This window comes from Lissotriton vulgaris, chromosome 9, assembly GCF_964263255.1.
Source record: "Lissotriton vulgaris chromosome 9, aLisVul1.2, whole genome shotgun sequence".
Lineage (NCBI taxonomy): Eukaryota > Metazoa > Chordata > Amphibia > Caudata > Salamandridae > Lissotriton > Lissotriton vulgaris.
This window is the reverse complement of record NC_141697.1, coordinates 420,197,555-420,213,816: the sequence shown is the minus strand read 5'-3', so window position 1 is coordinate 420,213,816 and position 16,262 is coordinate 420,197,555. Positions and strand designations below refer to the sequence as shown.

The 16,262-nt window shown below is 46.8% G+C and overlaps 1 protein-coding gene across 1 annotated transcript in view; it reads right to left on the bottom strand.

The window, feature by feature from the left end:
• The window catches only part of RCOR1 (REST corepressor 1), a 745,358-nt gene that overhangs the window by 189,098 nt on the left and 539,998 nt on the right, over positions 1-16,262 (bottom strand). The gene's annotated exons all lie outside the window — the stretch shown is intronic.

The following is a 16,262-nucleotide window of genomic DNA, read 5'->3' as shown; positions in this document are numbered from 1 at the left end:
TATTCTTAACCAAAGCAGCTCTATTCAAGCCAGGTGTTTGGGTACTCTCTTAATCAAAGAAGCGCTGTGTTTCGGTGGTATCGTATGGTTAACCACCTTTTTCAGGCTAACATTTTATCAAATCTCCCAAATTATTCATCCGATACTTGATAAACTGGAGCAAGATACATCTTGCCTTTCACAAAACCGGAATTCTCCTTGGGTACACCGCGATATTGACACTCAATAAGGGGGCAGACAACGTCCTCCCTTAGTAGCCTCTTTCACGGTATCGTTTAGTTGTTGGACCGGCAAAACGGAAGCAGCAATAAGGGACCACAACCTCATTGATTGAACTGTTTCACAGGTCCAAATTGTCGTGACCACCGGAGTTATGGTCCTCAAACCGTCAAAGTGTTTACAAATGGATATTGGTTTCGTAAGTAGAGTTACACTTCATCAATTGTGCTTTCAGGGTCTCCAAAAGCCCGCCCGGACTCACTAGTCTCCTGGCCTGCTCCGGTTTCCTTCTTGTACATCGGTCACAAACTGCCCGGGAGGTTCTGGTGACTGGAGAACAGTAGAGGCTCTTAGGGCGCCCACCCCAGGGAAGAAAGGGAATCTTCCAAAGGTGGTGTCCTACTACTGCCCGGTCCATGAAAAGCCAGGGCTTTTCAGAATGTTCACGGGAATACTCAAGAAAGTAACCAAGTTGGGCCACTTGGTAAAAGGGTATTGTATTCGGGATGGCTAAACCTCCCTCGTCTAGAGGTCTACAGCCAATTCCATTGCATACAAGGGCGACCATCAACCCCACAAAGAGATTTATTTCACCGGGGAGGGTTTAGAGTGCCCCCTGAGGAGGGGGTGGGGGGGGGAGGGCCTGCTCATAGGGAGAACCTGTGGAGTGTGCTGTGGCAGTTAGTTGAATCCCTAGATTTGGAATAGATATACATACTCATTGTATGGGGAAGCAGTCTCATGTCTTCCAGAGTGGGAGCCGATAGGGGTAGTCTGAATGCCAGGAATTTGTGGACATTTACTCCAACTCCTGCAGCTTGGCCGAATATATCTAATTTGCTGAAGGAGGCCGGTACTGAAGTCGCTGGGTCATACAATGCCACCAGGACATAGTCAGCATAGACTGATGGTATGTTCCGCTCCCCCAATTGGAATGGCTACAATATCGGGATTATCCTGGATTCTCTGGGCTAGAGGTTCCATATATAACGCAAATAACAGGGGTGAGTGGCCAGCCCTGACGCATGCCTCTACTAACTGGGAAGGAGGTCGAAGGATATCCATTCACTCACACCCATGCGGTCGGGTGGCTGTAACTGCTAGGAACCCACATGCAGAATCGTTCGCCAAGACCAAAATGTTTAAGTATAGCAGTCAGGCATGGCCAGTAAACTCGATTGAACACTTTTTCTATGGCAATCGGCAAGAGCATGCATTCCCGTTTCACACACTGTGCTTTATCGATGAGCTGCAGTAGCCTCTGCGTATTATCACTGCATTGATGATGAAGTATGAAGCCTGCTTGGTCTAGGCGATAAGGCCTAGTAGTAGGGGGGCAATGCGCACTTCTAGAATGTCTTTAAAAGCTTAAGGTCAACGTTTAAACGATAGATTGGCCGATATGACGGACAATATTAGTCAGGTGTTGGAATCACAACTATTGAATCGTCTAGCATATTTGGTGGGACTGAGTAGGGGGTCAGTGATCGGGTTAAACAGTCTAGTGAGTATCGAGCAGAACATTTTTATAAAAGATCGCAGGAAAGCCATTTGGGCCCGGCGATTTAAAGAGTTTCTGTTGGGCTATACTAGAGATAATCTCTTCCACTTGGATTGGGCAATCCAAGTCTGCTGCCTGCTCTGGCATTAATTTTGGGGTTCAGGTGTCCTGAAGGTGTGTATGGTCCGTCTGCCGGCAATTGATGCTCTGCGTAGAGACCATTAGAGAAATCCATGAGGGTCGCCGCTATTTGTGGATCGTCTCTGTTCCGGGCCTTCAGAGTCAACTACAGTCTGGACTCCTATCCGATGGTGCTGTACTCTTAGTCTATTGGCTAGCAGACTGCCACACCGGTTGCCTCCTACATAATGCATATTGTGAAGCCAGAGCTGCATATTCAGCTCTGTCCAGGCCAATCCCCACCAATTGAGAACGCGCCGCTTCAAGCTGCCCCCTTATCCAGGGTGCGCCTATACACTTATGGGTGCGCTCTAGTTCCTGAACCTGATGGGTTAAGAGCTCCCTTTTATCTTTACGTAGCTTATTATCATCTGCAGATATTCCGATCAATTCGCCCCTGGTTACTGGCTTCAAAGTCTCCCATAATCAAGAGGTTGAGACACCAGGCCTATCATTGATAGCAAAAAGTCTTCTAATGTTTTGGTAAGTCATTTAACAACCTCGGGCGTTGCAACAGTCTTGCTCTGAGTCACCAGGATCTTGAGAGTAGGGGGGGGGGGGGCGTGGTGCTGTAGTGACAGTAGATTCAAGGTGACTGACAGCGTGGCATAGTCAGATAGAGAGAGGGGCTCTATCCCAGAGGTGGAAAGCATAGATTTGATACCAGGTGAACCTAGAAAATGCCAATCTAGTTAGGCGTATGTACTGTGTGCATGCAAGTAGAGCGTGTAGTCTCATTTTTGTGGGTGTAGTGATCGTCAAATATCAGATAACCCTATGTCTTTTAGCCAGAGCACCTCCTCCTGAGAAAGAGCCCCAGCCTGACCAGGTCTATGGGCTGCCCTGTCTAGGTCATTGTCAAAGACAAAGTTTAAGTCCCCTCCCAGGAGGATCTGCTAGTCTGGTGTATGTAGCGCCTCAGTCACTGCAGGATGGAGGAAAGGTACTTGGCCCTCATTCGGAGTATATATAGACCCTAAAGTAAAAGGTATGGAAGCCCACTGTCACAGAATAAGCCAACAGTCTCCATCAAATTTCGGCTTGTTTGGGGCCTATCTTTCCCGGGAAGGAGTCCGAGACCAGGATTGCTACCCCCTTCCAGTTTTAGTAGTATCTGACTACAAGAATTGTTGGGGCAAAACCTTGGCCCACATCCCATATGTGACGCTGGTGAGTATGTGCATTTCCTGGAGGAGGCAGATGTGGGCCCCAAGATGTTCTCAGTGGTCCGCTGGAGTGCGTTGGGTGGCCTCAGATGCATCCCGCTTACTGGCTCCACAAAGGCATGGGTGCAAATGGTAGTCCGCCTCTGCTGCAGCCCTTGATGTTGGGCCCCGCCAGAGATCAGTTCCGGTGTGTCCAGGCCGCCATCTCATCCAGGCCACATTACCCCACTTCTCCCGCTGGCTCTCGGAAGGTGAAACACAGCGGGGCAAGGAAAGGCTCTCCAGCTGTGCATAATTCGTGGTCTGGATCGCATTGCTGCTACTTGGGCCTTAGAGATCAGCTGGCATGCTAAGTGTTGAGAAGGCCCTATGGTGGGGACAGAGGAGCTCAGAATCACACCCTAACCATCCACCATCTTGGCCACGCCCCCCCCTTAGATCAGCTTAAAGCGAGAAATGCAGGTGGTGCGTGGGGATAAGGAGAACAACATTAGCCCAGTCTTTGTCAAACAGTCCCCTAACCAGGTTTGCAACCCAAGAGGCCCATAGGGGGAGAAAGAAGGTGTTTAGTTTGGGAGAGGAGGGAGTGAAAGAGGAGTGCAATTGCTCAAACCAGGCTAGTCGTGCTACAAATAGTCAGACGACAAATATTTACAGGTGAGTTCGAGTTCCTCTGCACTTTACATCTGTCTAAATAGCGGCCACCAACGCACCATATAGGAGGAACTGATATAGGCGAATTTCAAATTCGGTCACCAAATCCTGGAAGTCTTGTGGTTGCCAATTTGAAAATCAAACCCCAATGCATGCCATGCCCCTGCGCTCCCAGTCATGAAGTCCTGTCCAGCCCCTCATGTGCAGGAGGCGTTCAACAACCACAGGGGGAGGTCCTCAGCAAAAGGGAGTTTTGACCTAGTGTGATAAAGCACCTGGGTCCATTCAAACCGAAGAGAGGACATCAAGGGTATCTCCATTCCTGCTCCATGTTGGGGTCCCAGTGTGAGGAGTAAGGCTGCCAAGGAGGTCTGTGCGGGGTCAAGCTGTTGTCCCCTGGTGCCACCACCCCAGTTCATATTGTGCCACATAGCTGCCCACATCAACTGTGCAGCGAGATAACAGAGTCCCACCTCAATCACACAGAAGTGTAATTTACAGAGGGCAATGTGCAGGTGCTCTGTATCCAAGATTATCTTATTTAGGTCGCCATCTTGATCAGTGAAGAGGGATCTGGGGAGGCCAACTAGTAGAGTAGCGAAGCTGTATAGCAGCTGAGAAAGGAATATCTTCGATAAGGTGACCCTTCCCATCACAGGGAGGGAAGCCAGAACGGTATTGAGAGAAATAGAGAGGTAAGAGTTTCCCTAAAGTTCTCTCCAATCAGCTTCATTTCAGTGTGATAAACCAATATCCCAAGGTACTGGAACATAATTGTTTCCCTACAGAGGGTTAGATCGATTTTGGAAGAGGGAGCCCCCATGAGTAAGACTTAATGGGAAGGCATTTGATTTGTTCCAGTTAACCCTCAGGCCAGAGTGGTGCCCAAATTCTGCTAGTGCAGTGATGGCTCCCTCAACGTGGGTGCACTCGCCTCGGGGGTAAAGGAGGTCATCTGTATATAAAGCGACAGAGGGTAGAGTCCCTTACTTGCAACCCATAATATTGGTGACCAGTGCTGAGTGTAAGAACGTGGCTCCATTGGCATGGCAAATCATAGGGGAGAGAGGGGACAGACTTGGCGAGTACCCCTCTTGAGTGTGGTGATGAGATAATGGGGCCATTCTTCACCTGGGTAACTGCATTAGTTTAAACAAGGTGCATCCTGTGGAGGAATCCGCTACTAAATCCCAGGCTGGTCATGGTGGTATACAGATTATCCTAGTTCAAGGAATCAAATGCTTTTTCAATGTCAACAGCTATGACAAGCTTGTTCGCTCAGAGTAGTGTGTATGACCTGCATACTGTTCGCAGCACTCTGTGTAGGGATAAATCCAGAATTATCTTCATGAATGAGGCTTTGAATGTGGGAAAAGTCTAATCACTAGGACTTTGCTCAGTATTTCATAGACTATACTTCGGATGGACATGGGACTGTAGGAGGTGATCAGTCCCGGGCTTACCCTAAGAGTGGGACTAACAGAGCCTCGCAAAGAGCCGGAGGAAGCCAGCGTCCTTCATGCCTAGGACCTTACCTCGGGCCAATGCTTTAATGCCCCTCTTACCTTTAGGACCATAAAGTTTTAGTGCAGAGAAAAGTGAAGAGTTGACATGGTACACATCCCTGTGTGCCATGACTGCAACTGACTGCCTGAGGCCTAGGTACACCACCCCTCTAGCAGAGTGCACTAGGCCTCGGGTGAGGGTACAGTGGCATGAGCCCTGTATACCTACACAGTGTCTAGGTCCATTCTTAGACAGTGCAAGTGTAGTAAAGCCACAGCTCCATAATGGCTTTTTTAAAACTTGGATAGTTTGGTACCAACAATGTTTCAGCAAATTAAACCCACACTGATGCCAGTGTGGGACTTAAGGTTAAATGCACACAGAGGGCATCTTAGAGGTGCCCCCTGAAAAACGACCAGCGTTGGTGTGGTTCCTGAATGGCTATCGGCAATTTGCCACCACCAGACAGGTTTCTGGACCCTTGGGTATAGCGCCTCAGCTCTCTGGGTAAAGAAATTAGGCCCATCTTGGGCAGAGGGGTCATGCCTCCTCCCCCAGGATTAGCTGGGTCCACGAAGGGGAAGCCTCAAAGGCATGCCGCTTTGTAAGTTGTTCCTCTTTTGCTGGACCAAAAAACTGTCTCCCACCGGTTCTGCCTCCACTTTGGGTGGGAGAATCAGTGGGAAAACCAAGGTAGGAAGAGAGGTGTGCCCACCTTTGCGAACCCCACCTCTCAGGTGGTGGAGGAGAGGTGAACCACACATCTAAGTCCCCTCCATCTTGAAGATGAGACAACCCAGTCAATTAGGGAGAGGCTCATCCCCCCTGCCACTGGAGATTGGCATAATAGGGGAGGTGCACTCACCCCTCACCCCTCACCCTAAGGCATGGAGCCTTTGGTTCCAACCTGCATTCCCCTTTAACACCCCTAAATGTAGTATTTAGGGGCAACCCGGAAACTTACCGCCGCAGATTTGAGGAATAATGAAGGACCGAAGAGCCGTGCTGACCCAGGAAGAAGAGGACAACTGCTTTGGCCCCAGCCCTACCAGCCTCTTCTGACTCAGACCTGACATCAGCGAAACCCCGGCTTGTCCAGCAGCCTCGCCACAGCTCGGAGGACCTGCCCTGCAAGCCTCTAAGACTGTCTCCTGTGTGCACCAGATTAGCTCAACCAAGACTCACCTACAAAATCTGGATCCATGCGGCTCTGCAATTTTGCACCACTCTGCATCTGGCACGAGTTCGAGTGGGCCAACACCACTGAGCAACTGAACATAAGCCTGGACAAAATTAACAACAAAATTAACGTCATTGATGCCGGATGTTTAAAGCCAAACTTCAAGAAAAGGACGCAAAACACTTTGGCACACTGCAGTCCTTGAGACAAGAACCAAGGAAAGCAGTCAGGAAGAAAAATAAAATCAACTACTGCTGATGATACAGAATGGGAAAGAGTAGGTCCACTGCGAAAAGAATTAAAAAAAAAAAAAGTTAGGGGACAAAACAAACCAAAAAAACATTCAGGGCTGAGCTATTGTTTAGTGAAAGGCAAATCAACTCAAGCACTTTATGGGCTTCAATAAACAATCTGATTAGGCAAAAAAACACCTTGGCTTCCAAAGTCCAGGAACAAGACTGGGCTGACTTTGACGGGCTGGTTCAAGGCAGATGCAAACTCGGAATTATCCACTACCAAGCAATTAGATAGCTCAAAACACAGAGTGCAGGTGATGAGATCTGACAACTGCCAAACAAAGCTGTAGCAAAGAAGAATCCTGCTCCCCTTTAGCACACTAGACAAACTGGAAAAAACACTCAGCAGGAGAAATATTCAATATATTCTGCAAGGGCAGAAAGGAAGGTGCGCCCGGACCTAACTGCAACCCCCAGGTCATTTTACATACAATCCACCTTCTGGAGTACCCATCTATCCATACTATTTAAACAAAGAGCTATTAAATCAAACACTACCAAGCTGGCAAGGTTTAATCATCACTCCAATCTACAAGGGCGGTGACAGAACAAACCCAGCCAACAATAGGCTTATAGCATTATTACAAGTCGAAGCAAAGTATTATGCCTATCTGATCCTAGAAGATCTTGTGGACTGGCCCAATACTAACCGCATGATCCCAGCAACCGAACAGTTTCAGAAAAGGGATCGTAACTATTCAAATATACTAGCACTTTTCCTAGTAGCAGAAAAGAGCAAACAAAACAAGCAAAAACGATATCTCTGCTTTACTGACCTGAAAGAGCCGGGAATACCCCTGACAGAATTCTGAAAGGAATAATGCTATTCTACTCATACACCTGGATAAGAGTTAAGCTGGGAGATGGTTCCAGAATCTCAAGAAAACTGACCACCAATAAGGCCCTCAAACAAGGATGTGTGCTGGCACCACACCTCTTCAATTTGTTTACATCCGACCTAACATCTTGGCTTAATCAGATCAACTGCCACCCATCAAATCTGGGAAAGCTTGTACAAATCCTGGGCACACGTGAAGATTTGACAGTTGAAACAAAGTTGAAAATTATGATACAGTCGACACCGGTGGTTTTCTTAAGGGTTGTTTATGTAGAGATGTTCATGAGAAAAACAAACGCCAGCCGACACTTGTTTCGTCAACAGGTCAATGCCTGCGACTCTTCAGGGCTGGGAACAATATAATATGAATGAACAAACTTTGAGAGCAAATAGTATGTGCATCATTGAAACGGTTATAAATCGAGTGACGAACAGTGGGGTGACTATTGAAACACCAATTATAGCGTGGAAACCGTAATCGAGACCTATAGTGGAAAAAAGGGGATCACAGCAAACAGCAAAAGAAAAGACCAGGCACCAAGAAGTGACCTGGTCTTCTTGGTTGAAAATAGGACGGTGTCAGGAAAGCAAAGCAAAAGAAAAACTACAACACCAAATGGTGAAATTCACTTGGAGAGCAAACAACTTTTAATGCTTCTCAAGGAACAAGGTAATTGAACAGAGACAAATGCAAGATTCTCTTGGAGAGCATACACCTGGTAGTGCCTCTCAAGGAATAATGGAACAGTTGAGTAATGTACATAATCAGGAGATCATGCGGCAACAATAGCCACAAATAGTCTAAGATTGGACAATTCATTCCCGTGACTAAAAGCGCAAATGTGGGAGCACGAGTGCGGGAACAGTGGGACATTTCAACCAGATAGTGTCACATTGAAGAGGTCAGGGACCAACAACTAATGCGTTACATGTAATGGAAAATACAATAGTTCGACATTGTTTGTCTGGTGTGACATAATAAAAATCGATTCAAACGACATACCATGCACTAGTACATTGGTTATACACAGAGGCCTATTGGTACTTAAAAAGAGCTGAGGCAGTGTTGAGGAAGATTTGGAAATTATAATATAAGACCAGAAAGTCGAATAGAAGACCAGTAAGTCGAGTAAAGTACGGCTAATAAATCCGGTGTGACAGGAGCATGCTGACGGAAAAGGTGTGAGATATAGCGAGCCCCCAGTGTGGAAACATTTACCTTACGTCGCGTTGACACAGTAACTGAGGGTGGAATGGGGGGGGGAGAGAAAAAAGGGGAGGGGAAAACTCGTCATGAGTATGTGCAGAATGCCCAAAATAGGGGTTGCACCTATGGAGCAAATATTAATAAAATCTCGTGAAACGACAACTCACCGAAGGACAGGTGATAATTCCGACCCGGAATTCGGGTGCAAGGTCAGCCGTGGTATGGCCGTCAGGGAAGGGTAAAGTATTAACGGGCAGGTACGTCCGTGAAAATGCAGAGCCTAAAAGAAACAGGGATTAGGGTATAAGTATCGTAATCTTGGCCAGTGGAAATTAAAAGTAAATCGGAGACTGAACCATGGCAGGAAGTCAGTTAAATAGTGAAAGTCGGAAAAAGGACTGGACGACTAACCTCCGTGCAGGGAAGATGTGCACAGGAAGTGTAGTCACGGAAAGGTGAATGGCGGTCAGAGTAAAGGGTGCGGTATTAGGATGGTGCATTGAAATAGAAAATAGTAAAAAGGGTAGGTTTGCTAGTACTTCACATGGTGCAGTTCGCAGAAATATACAAACAACTTAATCTAATTTTGGAGGCGGTATCTCTATGCCGTACAATAGTTATGCTGGTCCTTCACAAAATGTAATCCGCAAATTTATACACGCAGCTTGTGGTAAGGTATTTAAAGGTGGCATCTTAATGTTGTACATTACATCAGCGTTGTTCACAGAGCATGGAACATGTAATAGATCGGGGAGACAAACTTAAAAGCTAAAACGACCAGTGTCATGGACTAGTATTTATTGGTCATGTAGTAACTCACTACAAAGGAGTGGTGAATCATTGCTAAAACGACTGAAATAAAAAGAACAAGAGGCAAACGATAATATATTACAGTAGCATGGAGGGAGCAATGGAAAGACAGGAGTATCCGTAAAGGCATTATATACATGAGTAAAGGCTGCCTAATATTGTCAATTATACAACCAATTCGTGCAAAAAGTTGCACTAGGGAACATATCTGTATGCATGAGAGGCATTATAATAAAACAGATGAATCAAAAAGACCATTGTTATGAATGCAAAGGGTAACAGAAAAGCAGATGGAAGCAGTGGACCTGGGGTGGTACATTAACATGTACATGATGTGTGCGCCCAGTTGGGGAATACTAGTTATGTAAAACATGAAAATCAAATAGACCGGGTACATTTAGATCTCTGCAGGGTGCACCCACAGGGTCAGGATGTTTTGGTATCAGAAACAGTTATATATTTAGCTGCCCAGGAAGTAATGTAATTCATGGTCTGGTTCTGGCCATGTTCCACTGCGTGAAGGCACATGATCCATGTCGCCTCTAGTCGTCTGAGTTCACGCCGCCCCCCCCCTTATGTTGGCCTGGGCAACGTCAATGCCTTAGAAGGACAAACTTTTGTGAAAACCTTGTGAGGGACATGAGGCTATGTGTAGAGCCATAGGATATCTAGCATCCTGTTGGTGGATGGCTCTGGCATGTTCACTGATGCGTTCTTTCAGAGTCCTAATGGTACTGCCAACATATTGGCTCTGGCATGTGCACTGAAGGACGTACACCACAAATTTGGTGTTACAGTTAATGTTCACATTGATTTCGTACTGCCTGTTGTAACCCTCAAATTTTTTGACCCCATTACTTGCCCATTTGCATACCCCACAATTTCCACATTTGTGGAAACCTTTGCTGTGTGGTGTGAGCCACGTTGTGGTGTTAGAGGTGTGGGGCACAGTGGGACTCAGTCTATTCCTGAGAGTCCTCCCATGTCTGTATGTGAGAAGAGGTCTTGTGGTGATGTTCTCACTCATAGGATGTGCCAGAGTTTCGTGAGGCTCTTTCTGATAACTACACTCAATTCATTGTAGTCTACGATCAACCTAGTTTGTGGGTTGGTAGGCGGTTTGTGGGTCTTAGGTCATAGTGTTTTGGGTCTATCGTGTTTCTTTATTATGGAAATGGCTTTGTAATAACATTAGGTTTGTAGCCACGTTTGGAGAATCTGTCCTCCATGTCTGAAATGCATTCAAGAAACTCTGTATCGTCACTGCAATTTCTTCGTGCTCTTACTAGTTCCCCATAGGGAATGGAATCTAGCTGGTGGGCTGGGTGTGAGCTATCCATGTGGAGGACCGCATTGCAGGCTGTTTCCTTGCTATATAGCTTGTTTTGAAGTGAATTATCTTTGACAGAGGTCCAGATCTAGGAATGTGATCTGGGATGTGCTATGACATCAAGTAAATTTCATATCCATGTAGTTTGAGTTAAGATGTTTACAGAAGTCATCTAGTTCTACCTGTGTGCCTGACCAAAGCAGCAGGCAATCATCGATGTACCGACACGAGTAAATATTGGGAGTTGGTTCAATGTGCGCCCTTCTCGCCCCAGATACATGTTCCCTCGAGTGTGCCCATATACAGGTTAGCGAAAGAAGGCGAGAACTTGTAGGGCATGGATACACCTTTCGTTTGCCTCTACCATTTTTTGTCATAAATAGAACAATTGTTCTGGAGTATGATATTCATCATGGCTATTAGCATATTGGTGTGTTGCCATTGGGAGGCCGGTCTCATCTCCAAGTATTTGGTCACAGCTTCTAGACCAGTGTCGGGTTTGATAGAAATGTAAAATGACACCACATCGAGACTAGCCAAGATCATGCCTGGTTGCCAGTGTACGTCGCTCAGGATGCTAAAAATGTGCTTAGCGTCCTGGATGTATGAAGGGAGATTTTTGACCATTGGGTTGAGGAAGAGGTCAACATATTCTGCCAATCTTTCTGTAGGTCCACCTATGCCCGAAACAATGGGCCTGCCGGTGGGAAGATGGCTTGCTTGTGTATTTTTGGGAGTGTGTACAGCGATAGGAGATAGGTTTATCTACTTTCAGGTATAGGACTTCATCATCATCTAATAGGCCTGAGGTGTGCCACTCTTTAAGGTGTGTGTTGATAAGACTAGTGAGATTACTTGTGGGGTTACTCTCCAGAGGCGTGTAGCAGGTTGAGTCATTAAGTTGTGAAATGATTTCATGATGATAGTCTGATTGGTTCATAACAACAACATTGCCGCCTTTGTCGGCCTCCCTTATGATTAGGTCTTGATCAGAGGTCAACGTTATGTTATGTTATGTTAATTGGGCTCTTCTATAGCGCAACGGCTACTCCAGTCGGAGTGTCCCGGCGCTTTGGCGAACAAGTCCTTTAATGGAAAGGAAACATAACTGCAAAAAAGGAACAGCAAAATTAACTAGTAAAAAGCCAGGTTTTTAATGCCTTTCTAAAAGACAACAGACTGGGGGCCTGTCTAAGAACAATAGGAAGTTCGTTCCAAGCGCGCGGAGCCAGGTAGTGGAAGGAACGCCCTCCTTGTCTGGTTCGCTTGATGGATGGAACGACCATTTTAGACAAGGAGGCAGATCGCAGAGCTCTGCTCGGCTTGTAAAAAGCAATGCGCTTTCTAATATACCTAGGGCCTGAGTCATGAAGAGCCTTATAGGTTAGCGTCAGGCTTTTGAAGAGAACCCTCTTGGCTATAGGGAGCCAGTGCAGTTCCTTCAACAAGTTAGAGGCACTAGCTCGTCTGGGGAGTCCATAAATAGCCCTAGCGGCTGAATTTTGGACTACCTGCAGTCTCCTTATCAGATATTTTGGGAGTCCCAGATAGAGGGCATTTGCATAGTCCAAACGCGACCCGACAAGTGCTTGGACTATGACCCTTCGATGGTTCACTGAAATCAAGGGGAGAAATTTCCTGAGCATCCGCAGGATTCCAAAGCATTTCCCCGAAAGACAAGCAATTTGAGGCCCAAAGGTTAACTCATTGTCAACAATGATACCCAGGTTTTTAGCCTTGGTACTAGCATTGGCAGGAGGAAACTGATCTTGTGGCCACCAACTTTTCCAGTTTGGTTCAGAGACACAGCCGAAAAAGAGCAGCTCCGATTTATCTGAGTTGCATTTCAAGCCGTGTCTTTTGAACCAATCAAAGACTGCCTCTAAGCAGCCTCTGATACGGATCCCATCGAACACCTCGTTCTTGTTATAAGTAAACAAGAGCTGGGTGTCGTCAGCGTAAGACACGATCTGAGCGCCAAACGACTCCGCAACCTCTGCAAGGGGGGCCATAAAGATGTTAAAAAGCAGGGGGCTAAGAATAGACCCCTGAGGGACCCCCACTTCCAGGGTTGCCATAGCTGCGGAGTGAGGTGGCGCCCAGATCGTTTGTCGACGGCTGGCTAGAAATGATTTAAGCCAGTTCCACACCGTCCCCCTGAGGCCACAATTCCAGAGTCGAGTTAGGAGGGTATCATGGGGAACGGTGTCGAACGCCGCCGACAGGTCTAACATGACCAACATGGCCTTTCCTCCAGTATCTAAAACCTCTCTAATGGCGGTGGTGACTTCAAGTAACGCGGTCTCTGTGCTGTAATTCGCACGAAACCCAGATTGAGTAGTGTGCAACAAGTTGTTATTCTCGATAAAGTCAGAGATAGATCTGTGCACGTGTCTTTCCGCCACCTTCGCCAGAGCGGGGAGGAGAGAGGCCTATAGTTGGCGTGTATGATGGGATCCAGAGTTGGTTTTTTTATTAATGGAAGGATGAGAGCGCTCTTCCAGGCCTGAGGGACTATGCCAGAAGACAGTGAGGAGTTTAGAATGGAATTGATGGGGCCATTTAGCAAAGGGGCTATTTTGTTGAGGCAAGAGACCGGGCAGGGATCTAAAGGAGAGCCCAATTTCAAGCCTGTCAGATGGTCTAATGAGGCAACAAGGCTTAGCTGTGGAAATTCCCAGAGGGTGGGCCAAGCGTTCATTTCTTGTGAGGTTGTCCCAGCTCCTGTGCTTGTGTTTGTCTAGTTTATTTTCGTGTTTGTCTATATCTGCTAGGTCCAGATTGTAGAAGGTATCCACTGGGTTACCACCAGGGAGGGTCAGGGTCCATTTGGATTTGATTTTGAGATCACTTAAAAAAGAAATTTCAGTTTCAATGTCAAGTTCATACATGAGCTGCTCCATTGTGTATGGGGTCGTCCATATCACTAAGTGACATGAGCAGATGGGTCGCCTTAATGTCTTTGATGCTTTGGAGAGTGGGTGGAGTGGGAATCTCAGTGTCCCTGGTGTTGGTGTGTTTCTCGGGTAGTCCTGCAAAGTGTTTCTTGAGTTTGAGGCCCCAAATAAATTTAAAGAGGTCTATTTTGGTTCTGCAGAGGTCTCCTATTTCATGTGGGTTAAAATGTAGGCCTTTGCTGAGGAGAGAGACCATATCCTTGGTCAGTGGTTTAGAAGAAAGATTGCATACCTGAACTTCTTTAGGGAGGCTTGTTACTTCCTCGTGTCCCCTGATCTTAGTTTCTTCTTGTACTCTTCTTTTGCCTGCTCTTTTCCCTCTTTGGGTCTTCTTTCTTGTGTGCCCTGTCTCTGCTGTGTTCTGTTTTCGCGTCTTATTGTCTGAACCTCGCATACAAAATTAGAACCAGTGGCGCCCCTCTGTGGTTCGGATTCACTGTCACTTGCTAGAGTGTTGAGTGAGGAGGTGCTGGAAGAGATGGATGTGTCAACTGTCTCAGGTTTGTTGGTACTTAGTGTTTTTGACCATTTGGTCGTACTTTCTTGCAAATGTAAACACGCGACCTTCTTTGTAATCTGCCTCGTTCCTCTTTGTCTGCTTTCCTGTCTGTTATTTCGTTTTGGTGTTTACTTAGTATCTCATTCAAGATTTTGTCGTTCTTTTCGGTTGCCTCTTTGAGATCAAGGTCCGTAATCTCTAGTTCAAGTTGTGTGATCTCTGCCTGCAATTTGGTCACTTTCCGTTCTGCGTTCTCAAATAAAATGTGAATGAGTGTTTTTGAGTTAACCGTGAGGGCTTCTTCCCACTTTCCTAACAAATTGTTGTCAAGGTCGTCCAAAGTAGGAAAGATTTGTGAGCGAAGACCCCTTGGTACTCTATTTAATCTAAGGTATTGCTTAAGGGTGGCGCTGTCCCACCAACGGGAGTCCAGTTTTTTTCAGCCTTTCAAGTTTAATACATTTCTCTTTAAGACCTCCTTTGTGGTGAGGGTTTCGACTTGTTGCAGGCCCCGCTGTGTGGGTTCCCTTTTCTAGATTCTCAAATAAATCCAATGCAACTTTGTCTCTATCCATACCAGGACTGAGGCTGGATGTCTAAGAGTATGGTTCTGCAGTGGCTGCCGACCTGCGTAGTGCTATAATGGCTCCTGCACAGGGTTTTGGCGTGGCAGGCAAGTGGCGCTCAGGCAGGTAACCGTACAGGATACTAACAAATTAAAGAAAAAAAGCTTATGGTGCTGCCAGGTCAGAGGAAGACCCAAAACCCCTGAATGAGGGAAGAGCTAATAGCCCATCACCAAACAAACATGTACAAATCCTGGGCATACGTGAATATTTGACAGTTGATACAGTTGACAGTTGATACAAAGTTGAAAGGAAAATGCTACTTACCAGTTTGCATCTGTTCTTGGCAAGTAGGGCTGCTGACATTCATATCTTGCAAAAAACACAGTTGATGGACAGAATGTAGGACAATGTCATATATTCACCCCAGTACAAGGATCTGGGCCTAAATCCATCTTTTTTTGCACTCCACACCACCCTGGGTTAGACACTGGCTATATGCAAATCAGCTCTGACCCTGTGCCTCATGGGAACAGTCCAGTCCGAACTACCAATCCATGTCTTTCCCAGACCGGAATCAAGCATCCAAGGACCAGTTTCTGGCTATCAGCCTTCTTCAGCCTGGATAGCTTGACTCCAGTGGTGTGGAGAGCCTGGGACTCACGTCTGAGTATACCCAGCACACTCTGGGTGAAAATTGCAAAAAACACAGTTGATGGACAGAATGTAGAACAATGTCATAAATTCACCCCAGTACAAGGATCTGGGCCTAAATCCATCTTTTTTGCACTCTACACCACCCTGGGTTAGACACTGGCTATATGCAAATCAGCTCTGACCCTGTGCCTCATGGGAACAGTCCAGTCCGCACTACCAAGCCATGTCTTTCCCAGACCGGAATCAAGCATCCAAGGACCGGTTTCTGGCTATCAGCCTTCATCAGCCTGAAGACATTGTTCTGCATTCTGTCCATCAACTGTGTTTTTTGCAATTTTCACCCCGAGTGGGCTGGGTATGCTCAGACGCTGTGCACCATGCCACTAATCTGTTCCACCTGCAGGCGTATACCGACTTTGTGGAGGAAAGCCTGGCTGCCAGAATGATATCACAGACTTCGGGAGGCAAGTCAAATGGCCTCAACTGCCGCCGCTCAATATCCAAGCTTGTAGGTGGAGACTGGACAGGTTCGGGTGCAGAACCGTCCCCTGCTGCTGCGACAGAAGGTCCTCTCGAAGAGGCAGACGAATCGGGGGATCGACTGACATGCTGAGTTGCTCGGGATACCAGTATCTTCGTGCCCAGTCCGGAGCCACAAGGATAACCTGGGCCCCGTCGCGTCTGATCTTCAGCACT